Raw genomic sequence first — 13,875 nt, forward strand, 5'->3', positions numbered from 1 at the left:
GAGGAATGTTTTGAATGTCAATTCTGGAGGCAGTCAGGGCCAGAAGGAGAGGGGAGAGCATCTAGTCCAAACTGTTTTGAGGTTGGGGTGGAGACAAAGGACATCCACCTCCTATATCTCTGCGTCCTCTGCGGGATCCAGCCCCAGGGCTGAGCACCAATCAGTGTTTATACTCAAAGTCAGAGTCGGGAATGATAGGGGTGGTAAAGGCTCCAAAGATAGCCACCATTGATTTACTCCCTCCCTGCGTTGCATGCAGGCCTCTCCCCTGTTGAGAGGTGGAGTTGATTTTCCCCTCCTCCCAACTTTGGGCTGGCCCTGTGACTACTGTGATCAATAGGGTGTAAACATGCATCATTTGTGGCAGAAGTGATCACCTGGGACTTCTCAGCTCTAGCCCTACGAGGCCACAAGGAAACATGTCTCCTTCCTCTTGAGCTGCACCCTTTTGGAGGCCATGCTATGAGGAAGCCCAAGCAGCCCCACACTAAATGGAGGTCCCAACCCAGTAGTTCCAGCTAAGTGTCGGTCATGGGAGGGAGGCCACGGTGGGCCTCCTAGCCATCCCAACACCTGAGCCAACAACAGATGAAGCACAACTGCCTGGCCAACCCCCAGAACCTGAAAAGGGTCTTGTTTTCAGCCTCTATGTGTTGAGGTAGTTGGTCACACAGCAATGAGGCACAAAACAGCGGGTCCTCGGGAGTCGGCTCTATCAGGCCCCCTCTCACAAGATCCATCCTCCCCAAAAGGAATCCACCTAAGCATCTTGGGGAATGACTGGGTCTGTCAGTCCTCTGACCTCCTCCAGGCGGATCTCTAACCGTGCAGGAGCCCCATGGAGAAGCCGGAGTGTCCATGAGAGCAGGCTCACCTTTAAGGAAAGGATGAGTCCCTAGGGCTGGAGCTGCCTAGTGGTGGGGCTCACTAAGGCTCCTGCCTCGTCTGGGGGCTTCTGAGGTGGCCTGATTTTTTTCAGCCTGTGACCCACCTGTGAGCCCTCCTGGCTCCTTTAAAGTCCACAGCTGCCTTGAATCTTGTTAAGAGTGAATGTTCCACAAGCAAGTGGAGGAGTCAGGGAAAGGGAATTGAACTAACCACCGAGAAGAAGAGAGAGGAAAAGACCAAACCACACTAACCCTAAGTATGAAGAGCAGCCTTAACTTAAATGTCTACAGGTGTGGCCTTCTACTCAAAAGGTTTCAAGTCACGTTGATTTTTTTTTTTTTTTTCCTCCTATTAACGGCAGCCTTAAATTTAGAGCTTTCATGCTGGCAAAGGGACCAGGAAACCTGACCAAGGGGAAGAGTGTCAGGTTGCTATGAGGGAAAGAAGGTCAAGTGGCGTCTCACCCCCCGGCTAACTTTAGCAGTGAATAATGGAGAAGGTGTTCAAATTTTAATTAACGCGGGGCTGTGGCTAAGAGCTAACCAACTCTCCCACTTTGTAGCTAAGGAAACTGAGGTTAACTGATGACTGAGGGGACACTGGGTACGGCCCCTCCCACATTCATCCAGCATCTTGCAAGTTTTAGCTCCTCCATGCAAATAACCACCAGCCCACAAACCTAGAAGCCACAAGCCTAGGTGTCTGTAACCTGCTGTATCAATAAGCTCTTATTGCTAGGTAACAACCCACCCTCAAAACGTGGTGGCTTGCAACAGGAGCCATTCATTATTTTCACCATTTTGTGGGTCGGGTGGCAGTTCCTCTGCTGGGTGTGCCTGGACTCACCCACGTGTCACCCACAGAGCTGCATTCAGCTAAAGGGTCAGCTGGGCTGGAAGGTTCAAGATGGCCACACTGATGTTGTAGCAGGTGGTGCTGGCTTTCAGCTGGGAGACCCGTCATGGCCTCTCATCCCCCATCAGCTAGACTGCCTTCCTTACACGGTGGGCTCGGGACAGGGCTCTAAGATATCACAGGAAGAAGCTGCAAGGTCTCCTGAGACCCAAGCTTGGGTATTTACTCAACATCACTTTTGCCACATTCTACTACTAGTCAAGAGAAGCCAGATGGCCCGTCCATGTCCAAAGGGGGCGGGGGGGGGGGTAGACTCTGCCTCTGGAAAGGGAAAGCAGCAAAGAATGGGGGACTTCATTTAATCTACCATGCCTGTCTCTTTAAAATAACAACCCTCCCTCCCACCTCCAGAACGTCCTATCCTTCTTCCCTGTTGATTTTTCTCCCTAGTACTTATCACCATCTGATACAGTATATGGTTTGCTTATTTAAGAATGGAAGCTCCATGAGGGCAGGGGGCTGTGCTGCTTAGTTCCTGCTGTAGCTCCAGCACCGAGGACAGGGTCTAGCACATAGTTGGTGCTCAGTGAGGATTTGTTAAAGGAATGAATGATGGGATGCTCTCACTATCGTGCTATATGGAGGTGGGGATGACCTGATCTTTGCAGCTTAGGAGCTCTGTGTTCTGGAACCAGCTCTCAACCTTTTGGTTGAGTTTCACAGCATCATTGCCAATGCAAAAGCTCAATATTAAAAATGGTACATACGTTTAGAAAACAGAAGTTAGACCATGTCCTTACAGCTGCTCGCTCCTGGAAGGAGACAAAACCAGGCTCCTAGGCCTGCCAGCTAAGGAGTGGACCTGGACAGACCCACAGTGACCCCACCAAGGAGCAACCCCAGTGCACCCAGGGTTGGCTGTGACTCAGAGTAGGGGGTCAGAGAGCAAAGAATATAACTTATCTACTTTTTTTCTTAGGTTTTTTTTTTTTTTTAAGGTGCTTTTATAAAACAGACTTTACTTTTTAGAGCAGTTTTAGGTCCACGGCCAAAATGAGTGAGAATTCCCATATTACCCCTACCCCCATGCAGAGCTTCCCTCACGATCAACATCCTGCACCAGACTGGTACAGGTTACAGCCGATGAAATGATCCACTTCTAAGGATGTGGGAAATGCTCATCCTACAATGGTAAGTGCGAAAAATCAGGACACCATGAAATATACAAATGTGAAAATAGGAATCTGACTCTTCTGTGTTCTATATACTCAATTTCATCAAATTCACCAATTAAAAAGCTATTTTGTCTGCCATTAAAAAGGGAAAAAGTACTACCAATTAATTATAAGACTCCATCAACTAATCAGTTGTCATCCTAATTTCTAATTTGTTAAAATGTGAGAAAAAAACCTGTACCTGAGAATAAGTAAATTACGGTGTGTTCTATACACACAATGAAGTTGGATGCTTACCTTATACAACATACAAAAATTAACTCAAAATGGATTAAAGACCTAAACATATGGCCTGAATTGATATAGCTCTTGGAAAAAAAAATAGGGGAAAAGCTTCATGACATCAGATTTGTCAATGACTTCTCGGATTTGATACCAAACGCACAGAAAACGAAAACAAAAATGGACAAATGGGAATGACTACACCAAACTTAAAACTTCTGCACCGTTAACAATCAACAGAGTGAAAAATCAACCTACAGAATGGGAGAAAGTATTAGTCAACCATATATCTGATAGGTTAATATCTAGGATATCAGAAAGAACTCCTACAACCCATCATTTAAAAAATATAACCAGAATAAAAAATTGGCAAAGGACTTAAATAGACATTTCTTCAAAGAAGATACGCAAACGGGCAACAAGCTACATGAAAATATGCTCAACATCACAATCAGGAAAATGCAAATCGACCATAATGAGACACTACCTCATACCCATTAGGATGACGAGTATAAAAAAAAAAAAGTGCTGGCACAGATGTGAAGAAATTTGAACCCCTTGTGTACCATTGGTGGGAACGTAACAATGTGCAGCCACTATGGAAAACAGTATGGAGGTTCCTTGGAAAAACTAAAATTACCATAGGATCCAGCAATCCCACTTCTGGGTTACATACCCAAAAAAATTGAAGACTTATTTCCATACCCGTGTTCACTGCAGCACAATTCACAATAGCAAAGAGGTCGAAATAAACTACATGTTCATTGAGGGATGAATGGATTAAAAAAATACAATGACATATTGAGCTTTAAAAAAAAGGGAAATCATGTCATGTGACAACATGGGTGAACCTTTAGCACATTATGCTAAGTGAAATAAGCCAGGAACAAAAAGACAAATACTGTAGGACTCCACCTGCTACCCTGAGCAGCCCAACTCTGAGTAGAACGGTGGTTGCCAGGGGCTGGGCAGAGGCTGGGAAGGGGAGTCCCTTACTGTTCAGTGGGTAGAGTTTCCATAAAACTTCCATTTGTTGCACAACCACGTCCAGAGAGTAGACACTGCATTTTTAAATGGTCAAGATGGTAAATTGTATGTTTTTTTTCAACTTTTTTTTTTAAGATTTTATTTATTAGAGAGAGAGAGAAACAGCATGAGAGGGGAGAGGGTCAGAGGGAGAAGCAGGCTCCCCGCTGAGCCAGGAGCCCAATGTGGGACTCGATCCCAGGATTCCGGGATCATGACCTGAGCGGAAGGCAGTTGCTTAACCAACTGAGCCACCCAGGCACCCAAACTGTATGTTTTTTAGCACACACAAAAACAGCTTTCCTAGGTTTCCCCAAATCTCCACAATCTATACTTCTTAAAAAGTTCTATAAATAAGCAATAATGGGGTACCTGGGTGGCTCAGTCCTTAAGCGTCTGCCTTCGGCTCAGGTCATGACCCCAGGGTCCTGGGATCGAGCCCCACATCGGGCTCCCTGCTCGGCAGGAAGCCTGCTTCTCCCTCTCCCGCTCCCCCTGCTTGTGTTCCTGCTCTTGCTATCTCTCTCTGTCAAATAAATAAAAAAAAAAAAAGGCAATAATGACTTTGGCAGTGGCGGTGGCGGGGTGAGCAATGGTGCCATTGGTCTGATTTGTGTCCTGCCCCCCACCCCCACTCCTGGCGCTGGCCTGCAGGAAGGAGGGCTGGAGGCCAGCAGTTGGCCACGTCCTGCCCCGGGGAAAGGGCTCTTCTACCCACCTCTCCTGGAACAGACGCTGTGGCCACAGGCCAAACGAGGACAGAGGGACCTAATTCCTTTAAAAAAATTTTTAAAACAAAATGCAAGATCTACAATAAAGTATACAACATCATAATCACCCGTATTCCCACCATTTCAGCTTCTTGCCTTTCACAGAACAGGAACCAGACATTACCAACAAAGTTCCTTTTGTCCCCTATCCCCAGCCAGTCTCCTTTATATTTTACGCTTACCTACTTTGCACGTCTTTCCCTTTAATAAATGGTTTGTATTGTCCTATATCCTGCTTTTCCTGCTTTTTAAAATCACATGTGCTACCTACGCTGACCATCATTCCTTTGAATCTAGATCATTCCTTTTAATAAGTGACCCACTGTTCCACGGCACGGACAGACTATCAGCTTCCTCCATCCAGGTGGCCTCTCGGTGTTCACTCCCACTGGCACTGTCGCCGCGAACATCCCTGGGGGCATATCCTGGCGCGCCCCCGCCGGTTCCTCCTGGGCAAGGCCATCTCGTCTACAGATATTTACGGGGAGTCTCCCGTGCCCGGGGTGGAAGGGCAAGGGCGGAGCGTGAACAAGCCAGGGAAGGTTTTCCTTATGCAGGCCGCCGCTCCTGCGGGGTCAGCGAGGGACGGTCCTCTCCCCGCACACCCAGGAGCAGGCCCTCGTCCCTCCCGGCTCCCTGCACGTTTCTCCAAGGCCAGTCCCGTCCATGCCTGCACCGTCCTTCTCGCCCCCTCGGCTCCCGGTGGGCTCGGCCCGAACCCCCGTCGCTGCCTGCGTAGCCTGCAGACCAGACCACACGGAAAAGACCGGGCCAAGGTCACACGGCGGCGCGTGGCCGGCCCTGGCTCGCTCGCGGCCGCGGTCTCCGCCTCCGCTCGCGTCGCAGCAGGCGCCGATCGGGTTTTTTCTTCGTCTGGGCTCCCGGCCCCGCCGCCGCCGCCGCCCCCAGCGAATCCCCGGCGGCCTCTGCCCGGGCTCTCCCGAGTACGCGGGAGGAGGGCGGGGCCGAGCCGGCGAGCCGCGAGTTCGGGTCCCATCTCAGGCAGGAAGCGGGCGCCTGGCCTCGGCCCTGAGCCGGGCCCGAGCGTCGGGCGGCGTGGGGGCTTCGGCGGGCGGGTCTGGAGGGGCGAGCGAGCGGGCGGGCGGGGCCGGAGGCGGGGCGCCGCCCTTCCCGCGCCTGCGCCGCCTACCCTCCACTGAGAGCTTCCACCGCTCGCTCGGCTGTCAGGCGCGGTGGCCAAGTGGTAAGGCGTCGGTCTCGTAAACCGAAGATCGCGGGTTCGAACCCCGTCCGTGCCTGGGGCTTGAGGTTGGGACCTGGCGGTGGGGTTGCTTTGCCCCCACGTGCGCCGTCCCTTAACTGTGTGGCATTTTTTACTTTTCGGCTTCTGTTCGGGCGTCCTCGGTCCCTCCCCTCCCCCCAGGCTGCGCAGTCACGGGCGCAGGCCGAGCCAGAGCGCCGGGGCTCACCGGACCGCTCGTGGACTTGCTCGGTCCCCGCTACGCCGTGCCTCGCTGGCAGGGCTGGCATTTCGCTCCCCACCCCGCCGCCCCACTCGCCCTGCCACACTACTCTGGCCGAGGCTCTTCTGGGATGCCTGTGATACCGGTGGGGACACCGAGACCCCAGGGGAAGGGCCCACGCTAGGCACTGATGTCGCCAGCGGGGGAGGGGCGGTCCCGTGTCGCTGGGTCTGCGTGTCTTAAGGATGGGAGAACTTTTCAGAAAGGATGTTGGAATTTCTGGAGCCCAGCGGTGTTTTCTGGTTTCTGTATGTTCCTTGAAAGGGGAGTTATCCACCTGTGCTCGCTGCCTGCATTCTTGTGTAGAAAGCCAACACATCGCTCAATTGGTGGGCGCTTAGGCCTTTCCCAGCCCTCCTTGTGAGCTGAGAGTTTGAGTCTGGTGCCTACCTGTGTGATCCTTTCAATCTGGCCCCTAGCCGTTATGACACTCCCAAGTCATCTCTAGGATAAACAACCCAACTTAATATGACATGATGTTGAGGGCTTCTCATTCCTGAATCACTCTAGTTTGTCTGTCCCCTTCTTTAATTGTGATCCTCAGCACTGAAAATACTACTCCAGAGATAGTTTCATGAAATGGAACTTCGCCTCCCTCATTCTGCATCCCATACTTCTATTATTGTGACCCCAAATCACATTACCTTTCCAGAGGCCCCACTGCACAGTTGACCATGGGGAGCTTCAGGTGGATTGAATGTCAGCAGACTCTCTGAGGTAATGTCTAGAGTTACCAGAAGACAGGATGTGGGGCTCAGGGAGCAGGGAAATATATTGATCTTTTCCCTAAGATGCCAATAAATGGAAGAAATGCTCTTGGCTTTTGAAGGGAATGCTGAGCTAGGGACTCTTGTGTTATCATGGAATTGTTAGTAAATGCAAATGGAGACAGATTCCAGATATTCAGAAATAGGAAGAGAGGAAAGGTCCCAAGCTACTGGATATTGCCTTGAATCTTATTACTTAAATTGGATTCCTGATGAGAAGAAACTCCAAGGTTAGACATTGGGTTTTCTGTAGTAGCTGGAGTGGAGAATTTCACCCTTGCAGGGGTCGGTGATGAACCAAGCTGAAATCAATAAAAGAGGGTCAAGGTACAGAGGAGATCAACATACAGATGTTGGAGGAAACATGGACCCCCAGAAATAAGGGTCAAGTATGGATCCCAGGTTAAGGTGGGTGAGGGGAGATGGAAGTGAAGGAAGGGCAGATCCAAGTACCAGGGTGAGCATGGGAACAGAGGTCTTGAGGTTACCCTCAAAGGCCAACGGGTATCTACACTCACCTCTGTAGGCTGCGGGTGGGTCATTGGCTTAAAGAGTGAGGGCCCAGGCAGAAAGAGGTACCTATGTTGAGTTCATGGCATGACCTCCATTAAATCACTGACATACCCTGGACTTCAACTTCCTTAGTTGCAAAATTGGAAAGTTGAAAGAGATGTTTCCTAAATGCCTTGTGGCCTGAAATACAGTTTCTGCCTCAGAGCCCAGACCTTGGAGAGAAGCAAGGGGACCTCAAGCTGTCCCACCCATTTTTCTCATGGCTGCCAAGGTGGTGGACAATAGTAGTCCCTTTCACTGTGGGCCTGGTCATCATGACCTCATGAGGAGATCGATCTGACTCTGGCTCGCCCATCCAGAGAGTTACAGTCAGTCCCCCCCATGGGCAGGACGAGAGCTGCAAAGGCCCCCATTCCTGATATACTGTAGTCTGTCCCCTTCTTTAATTGTGACAAGCAGCACTGAAGAGACTTGTCCAGAGATAGTTTCACTGACTGCCAGTTTCCCCTTGCTCAGACCTCCTCCCTATATGCTCCCCCCAGGGTCTAGAACAGAACACAGGACCTCTGGCTCTCCACTTTGAGACGGCCATTTGTGGGCAGCTAAAACCTCCAGGATATTTTTAAAAATATGTACTACTTGAGGTCAGGCCTCTTCCTTCCCATATATGAATATTATTTAACTTAAAAGCAGAATTTGGCATATATATCTATTTTGCCTCCTGCTGTCGGTTTGAATCCAATATTCCAGCCTAGAGAGATATATTTTTAAATCTTTTATTGTACAATAAAACACAGATTCAAAAGCTGCACACATCGGGTCAATGTCTTGATGAATTATAAGAAGAATACCACTCAGGTCAGAGAACTTTGTCAGGTACCCCAGAAACCTCTTTTATGTGCCCCCCCTCAATCACAGCCCCCCAGAGCCAGAGGTCACCATACTCCCTTCTTGTAATCCCTTCCTTGCATTTTTATGTGTCACCTAGTTGTGCATCTTTATACCCTATAGTTTAACTTTGTTCATCTTTAAAATTGATATATCTTTTAGGCTCTTTTTTCTTTTCAATCACTAGTATTATCTTCCTTTCCTTTCATTTCTCTGCAGTGTATCAGTGGAGACGCTGGTCTGTTTGACCTGTAGGGTTTCCCATAGTCTGGACTTTGCTAACTGCAAACTTTTCGTGCAGTTAACCAAGCTCCTCTGTCCTTGGTATGTCCTGCAAGTTAGCAGCGACATCGGACACTGGATTAGAGTCAGGTTCCAGCTCTTTGACAACACTCAAGTATCACCTCCTCTGAGAAACCTCTGATTCCCCCAGGTAATGGGTGACTCAGCTTCTTGTCTGGGACCTCTCTGTATATCTCACACCATGGCTGGGAGGCCCCTTAGGGCTGGGACAGTGTCTCACTCATATCTGGGTTTTTAGCACCTGGTACAGAGATGGAGCCCCGGCATAAGAGAGGTCCCTCTTTGGAGGGTTGGGGAAGTCTTCCCTGAAGAGGTGACATTGTGGTTGGGCTCTGGAGGATGAATAGGAGTTTACCAGAGCACTGCAAGGTCTTGGGTATTTCTGCCCTCATTCAATCATCTTTGACACTCAAATACCATGATTTAGGCTGAAGCTAACCAGGCAGGGGTAGGTGCTTTTCTTTCCCTCGCGGCCCCTCTAACCTTGCACATAAAATGAAATTGCGAATTAAGAAACAAAACCGGAGTATTTATAAGCAAACACTAAGGGTCCAACCCCATTCTTGGGGACAGAGGTTACCAATTTGGAATCACAGACTGATAGGAATGAAAATGACCATCCAGTCTTCTTATAGCCACAGAAGCAAGTAGAGGGAGGGAAGTGATTTGTTCAAGGTCATCTAGAAAGCTCTACCTTTATAATACATATTAGGCTCTTCCACAGAATGAGCACAAATCTATTTGGAAATGTCATCTCCATCATTACTTGACCTGTACCCAGGAGATGGGCCGTCTCTTTGCCAGCCTGTGAGCCAAGCAGTTTCTGTACCTAATATTCACCCCCATCCATAGGAAAAGCACATAGGGACAAAATCAGAGGCTTGACCAAACCACTCAGGCTGTAGAGGCAGGGGAGGGACACAGACCCAATGGTTGGAATCCCCAGGAGACTGACTACTAGCTCTTCTAGACCAAGGGCTCTAACATTGTCCAGGCACTTAGCACTGAAAGCCTTTCAGAGAGCCCCGGGTGCGACGGCGGGGACTCTGGGCCAGTAGGGCTCCCTGTATGACCTTACTTCCCACCCTCTCTGCCTCACTCCTTAGGTCACGTTTAGACGGTATAACCCAAGCAGAGTGTCAGACCATCTGCCTCTGCCCTACCCGCCCCCATCATGCAGGAAAATCGAATCCAGGTCAAAGCACTGCTTTGGCATTGCTGAAATATTATTACACCTGGAAAGAATTGACTCCTTTCTGGGGAGTCTAGCCCTCTGCTGCTGCTTGTGGGCAAGCGTTGTGTCTTCTCAAGTGACCTAGATAGATAAAGGGGCTCTTTATATGTTGGCGGAATGAATGAAAGTCAACAACAATAATTAAAAAAAAGTCAGCAGCTTCTTTTCCTACAGTTAAGGAATAGGCGAGCTGGGAGAAACCACAGAGAAAATCCCATTCCAGTTCTGAAAGTGATGACACAGAGGCCCAGGGGCAGAGAATAGCTGATCGAAGGTGACACAAGCAGGAGGAACTGAAACAGGCCCCAAATGTTGACAGGACCAGTGATCCCCCCCGGGGTGGCTTCTCAGCAGTAAAGATTTTATGCCCAGCCTGTCTTTCTCCTGAGCTCTGGGGCTCTCCCCTCTGGCCAAGCCATCTGGGCTGGGATCAAAATGCGTGTAGTTTGCCATCTGAACAAAATATGCTGTGTCTTGTGTCAGAGCTCTTTCTGACTGATGGCAGGAAGCTGGGAAGAAGCCAGCACCGTTAGGACTGGGGACGTTGCATCTTATAGGCTGGATGGTCCAGAGGAGGAAGTTGAGCGGAAAGAACGCAGCACAGAGTGACCTTGGGTAAATCATTTCATCTCCGCGAGCCCTGTTTCTCGGTAAACTGGGTTTTTTTTCCTCCGGCCCTGCCACTTCACAGCGCTTTATGTGTTGCTATTCATGTTCTCAGCAGAGAATCAATACCGCAACATGAGGTGGATATTCAATACCTTGCATGGTTTGGGCATTGGAGGCCACGGTCAAGGTTGGCCTTTCTGCCCTTGGGGGATGTGGTCACCTTCTGAGAGGAGACTGGGGAAATCAGTAAGTGTTGGAGGGAGTGCCTCTGTGTGGCTCAGGCCTAGGGGGCCCCTGGGGAAGGTTTGGGGCAGTCAGGCCCATCCAATAATAGCAAAGCTGGGTTCTCAGGGCAGTGTAGGCAGGACTGAAAGGCATTTGGCAAATATTTACTGAGTGTGCATTATGTGCCAGGCACTGGGACACAGTAATGTATGAAAGAGACAGAAATTCCTACCTCTGTGGAGCTTACATTCTGGGAGTTGGAGGCAAAGATCAGCAAGGAGACAGAATATATATACTCAAATGAGCAAAATATGTGGCACAAAAGGGCTATGGGAAGGCGAAAAAGCGAGGTTGGGGAATAAGATGTGATGGGGAAGGGGGCTGCAGTTTAAAATAGGGCAGCCAAGGAAGACCTAGGGAAGAATCTAGAATGGGGTGGGAGAGAACAAGGTCAGTGTCTCCAGCTTTATAGGATTTTGTCCCCAAGGCAGTGTGATCCCTCCCAACCATGGAGATGGATGTGTGCAGGAATCTGTCAGAGTGCCTGGGACCTTAAGATTGTCCACATCACATCACGCCCTCCCCTCCCCATCCCCCTCAAGGGCTCTGAGGCTGGCTTGCTAAAGAGCCTGCCTCCTAGGGGTCATTTGTGGGGGAGGGGTGCAAAAAGGGCAGAAGCACCTCTCCAAGTCCAAGCAGACTTGGAGAGGATGACTACAATGGGAGAAGAGCAAAGGTGGCATGAATGGCCCCTGGATGCTGGGCTTTTCTGAGTTGTTTCCCCAGAGCAGATGATGGAAGGTGCACCAGACCAGGGAGGAGTTGGGCGGAGAGGGGCTGGTCTCAGGCCTGTGCTTACTGCAGCGACCCTAGACCTACAAAATGTGGGCAGTAATAATACCCATCTGAGGGTCAGTGTGAGAAAGTAAGGAGAAGCACAGCGTCTCAGCACCTAGAAATTTCTCACTGAGAGCTCTCTCATCTGGGCACATTCTCAAAGGCGGTAGTTTTCAGATTGCAGGAGGTAACCATGAGTGGATTGTGAAAGAAATTTTAACAGCTTGCGAGCAGCATTTTTTTTTTTTAATGGAACAGAATAGGATAACAAAATTGTTTTGAGTGCATAAGAATTGTTTCATGAGACTCTTTATATAGTATAGATATTTCCTACCATGGGGCATGACTGGAAGTTTGAAAGCCACTGCCCTTAGTGTTTCTGTAAGGATGGTTGGAAGGGTTTTTTTAACTTACTAACTTGCATGCCACCGTCCCTGTTTTGGCCATATCAGAATACCACCTGTAATAGTATAGACTGAATACTTGGCTGTGAGCTGGCTCACTTTAACCATTTTTTGCCTCATTGTGACAATATTCATGACACTGACATTGAAAAATACACATCACATTTTTTTTTTCAACCTGAAACGGTCTCACACATGAGCGCTGCGCTTGGGGACACGGGCGTGTCACGGTGAAGGCCCTTGCTCAAAGTACAGCTTGGACGAACTCTGAGATGCAGTCCAGCCCCGGCCCACTGTCCAGGTTCCCCAGTCCTTAGGGTTGACCTTCCCACCGTGGCCCCTCAAGGACAGCCCCTGTCTGCTTGTGGACTGGCTCCGGATCTTTTTGGGGATGTCCCCCTCAGTGGAGGAGGCCAGGGCCCAGCATCTAACTTTGTCTTGTGAGCTGCCCGAGAACTCAACTCGCAGAATCTCCTTTCTAGTCCAGCTTTGATTCCATTGATGGGATTAGGTGCCCCCCACCGCCATGCACTTTGATGTGGTTAGGGGGTAGCAGGAGGATTTCGAGCTCAGGGAGCAAATCTTAATCTTCTGCAGGCTTCTCTGGGATCAGCGCTGGGGTAAACCCATTACATCCCTGCCCTTTCATCCCCCCAGGGCACCGGCTCCTCCAGGCCCCTCCAGGCTCCGAGATCCAAAGGGTTTGTCAGATTTAGAGAGAGCAATAAAAGGGGAAGAAAAAGCAGAGCATGAACCCCAGCCCCCCTCTAGCATGGGCAGCATCACCAGCAATGTCAGGGCATCTTCCTCTTTCTTCCCTTCTAATCCTAGGCTCCCACGAAATGGGGATTACAGACCCTTGGGGCCAGCAGCTCACCCTGCCCCAGCACTGGGCGCCTCTGCCTGCGCCTGGCCGCCATCTGCCCTCCATCCCTCCCAGAGCCGCTCTCTCCTGGGAGCAGCTGCTCCTGCACATCTGTCCAGCTCTGGAATCTCCCCTGCGTGGGCTAAAGCACTCCACTTCCTCCGCAGTGAGGTTTAACGCCTGTTTTGGGCTGGTGAGGCCAGGAAAGAGAAGACAGGAACATAGCCAATATTTATATGAGGCCACAAACAGGTATGTCTCATGATTTTCTTTAAATTAAATCAGACTCCAGCTCCATCTGAAGAGAAGCGGGCGGAGGGAGGGGGGACTCCATCTCAGTGGTGATTTGGGCTTCTCCAGCATTCTGGCCATCTTGAGGATGGGCATCTTGGCCGAGGCCCATGGACGCCCCAGAGGGCTCTCAGATGAGACACACAGTTACTCCCCGACGTCCTGGCGTCTCTAGAGAGCGTGGGTCAGCAGGTCCCCCAAAGGGGATTCCACTGACTTCTGACCCCTCTCCAATCATGGGAAAGCTCTCTTTGGGCCTCTCAGCTTTTTTCTACCACCCTTCCTCCCCACAGTCCCCCTAAAGGAGCTCAGGTTTTCAGAAAGCACAGCCAGTAAAAGAGGTTGTCTGCAGGCAACTGGAAGGGGGGGCGGGGGGGCGGGACGCGTAGAAAACACAAAATTAACATCTCAACAAAGCACGCTGCTGGTTACCATTGCGTTTGGCGCTTTACATTTATT

General features: G+C 50.0%; 1 long non-coding RNA gene and 1 other non-coding gene across 2 annotated transcripts; one reads left to right on the plus strand and one right to left on the minus strand.

The window, feature by feature from the left end:
- Positions 1-2,742: 2,742 nt before the first annotated feature.
- Positions 2,743-6,083, minus strand: LOC144381208 (uncharacterized). Its single transcript, XR_013446094.1, has 3 exons — positions 4,945-6,083; positions 4,599-4,752; positions 2,743-2,926 (listed from the first exon to the last, which is right to left on the minus strand). It is a non-coding gene; the product is annotated as an uncharacterized LOC144381208 (long non-coding RNA).
- A 100-nt stretch (positions 6,084-6,183) lies between these two features.
- TRNAT-CGU (transfer RNA threonine (anticodon CGU)) lies at positions 6,184-6,255 on the plus strand. Its single transcript has one exon. It is a non-coding gene; the product is annotated as a tRNA-Thr (tRNA).
- The last annotated feature ends 7,620 nt before the right edge of the window (positions 6,256-13,875 follow it).

Source organism: Halichoerus grypus, chromosome 2, assembly GCF_964656455.1.
Source record: "Halichoerus grypus chromosome 2, mHalGry1.hap1.1, whole genome shotgun sequence".
NCBI lineage: Eukaryota > Metazoa > Chordata > Mammalia > Carnivora > Phocidae > Halichoerus > Halichoerus grypus.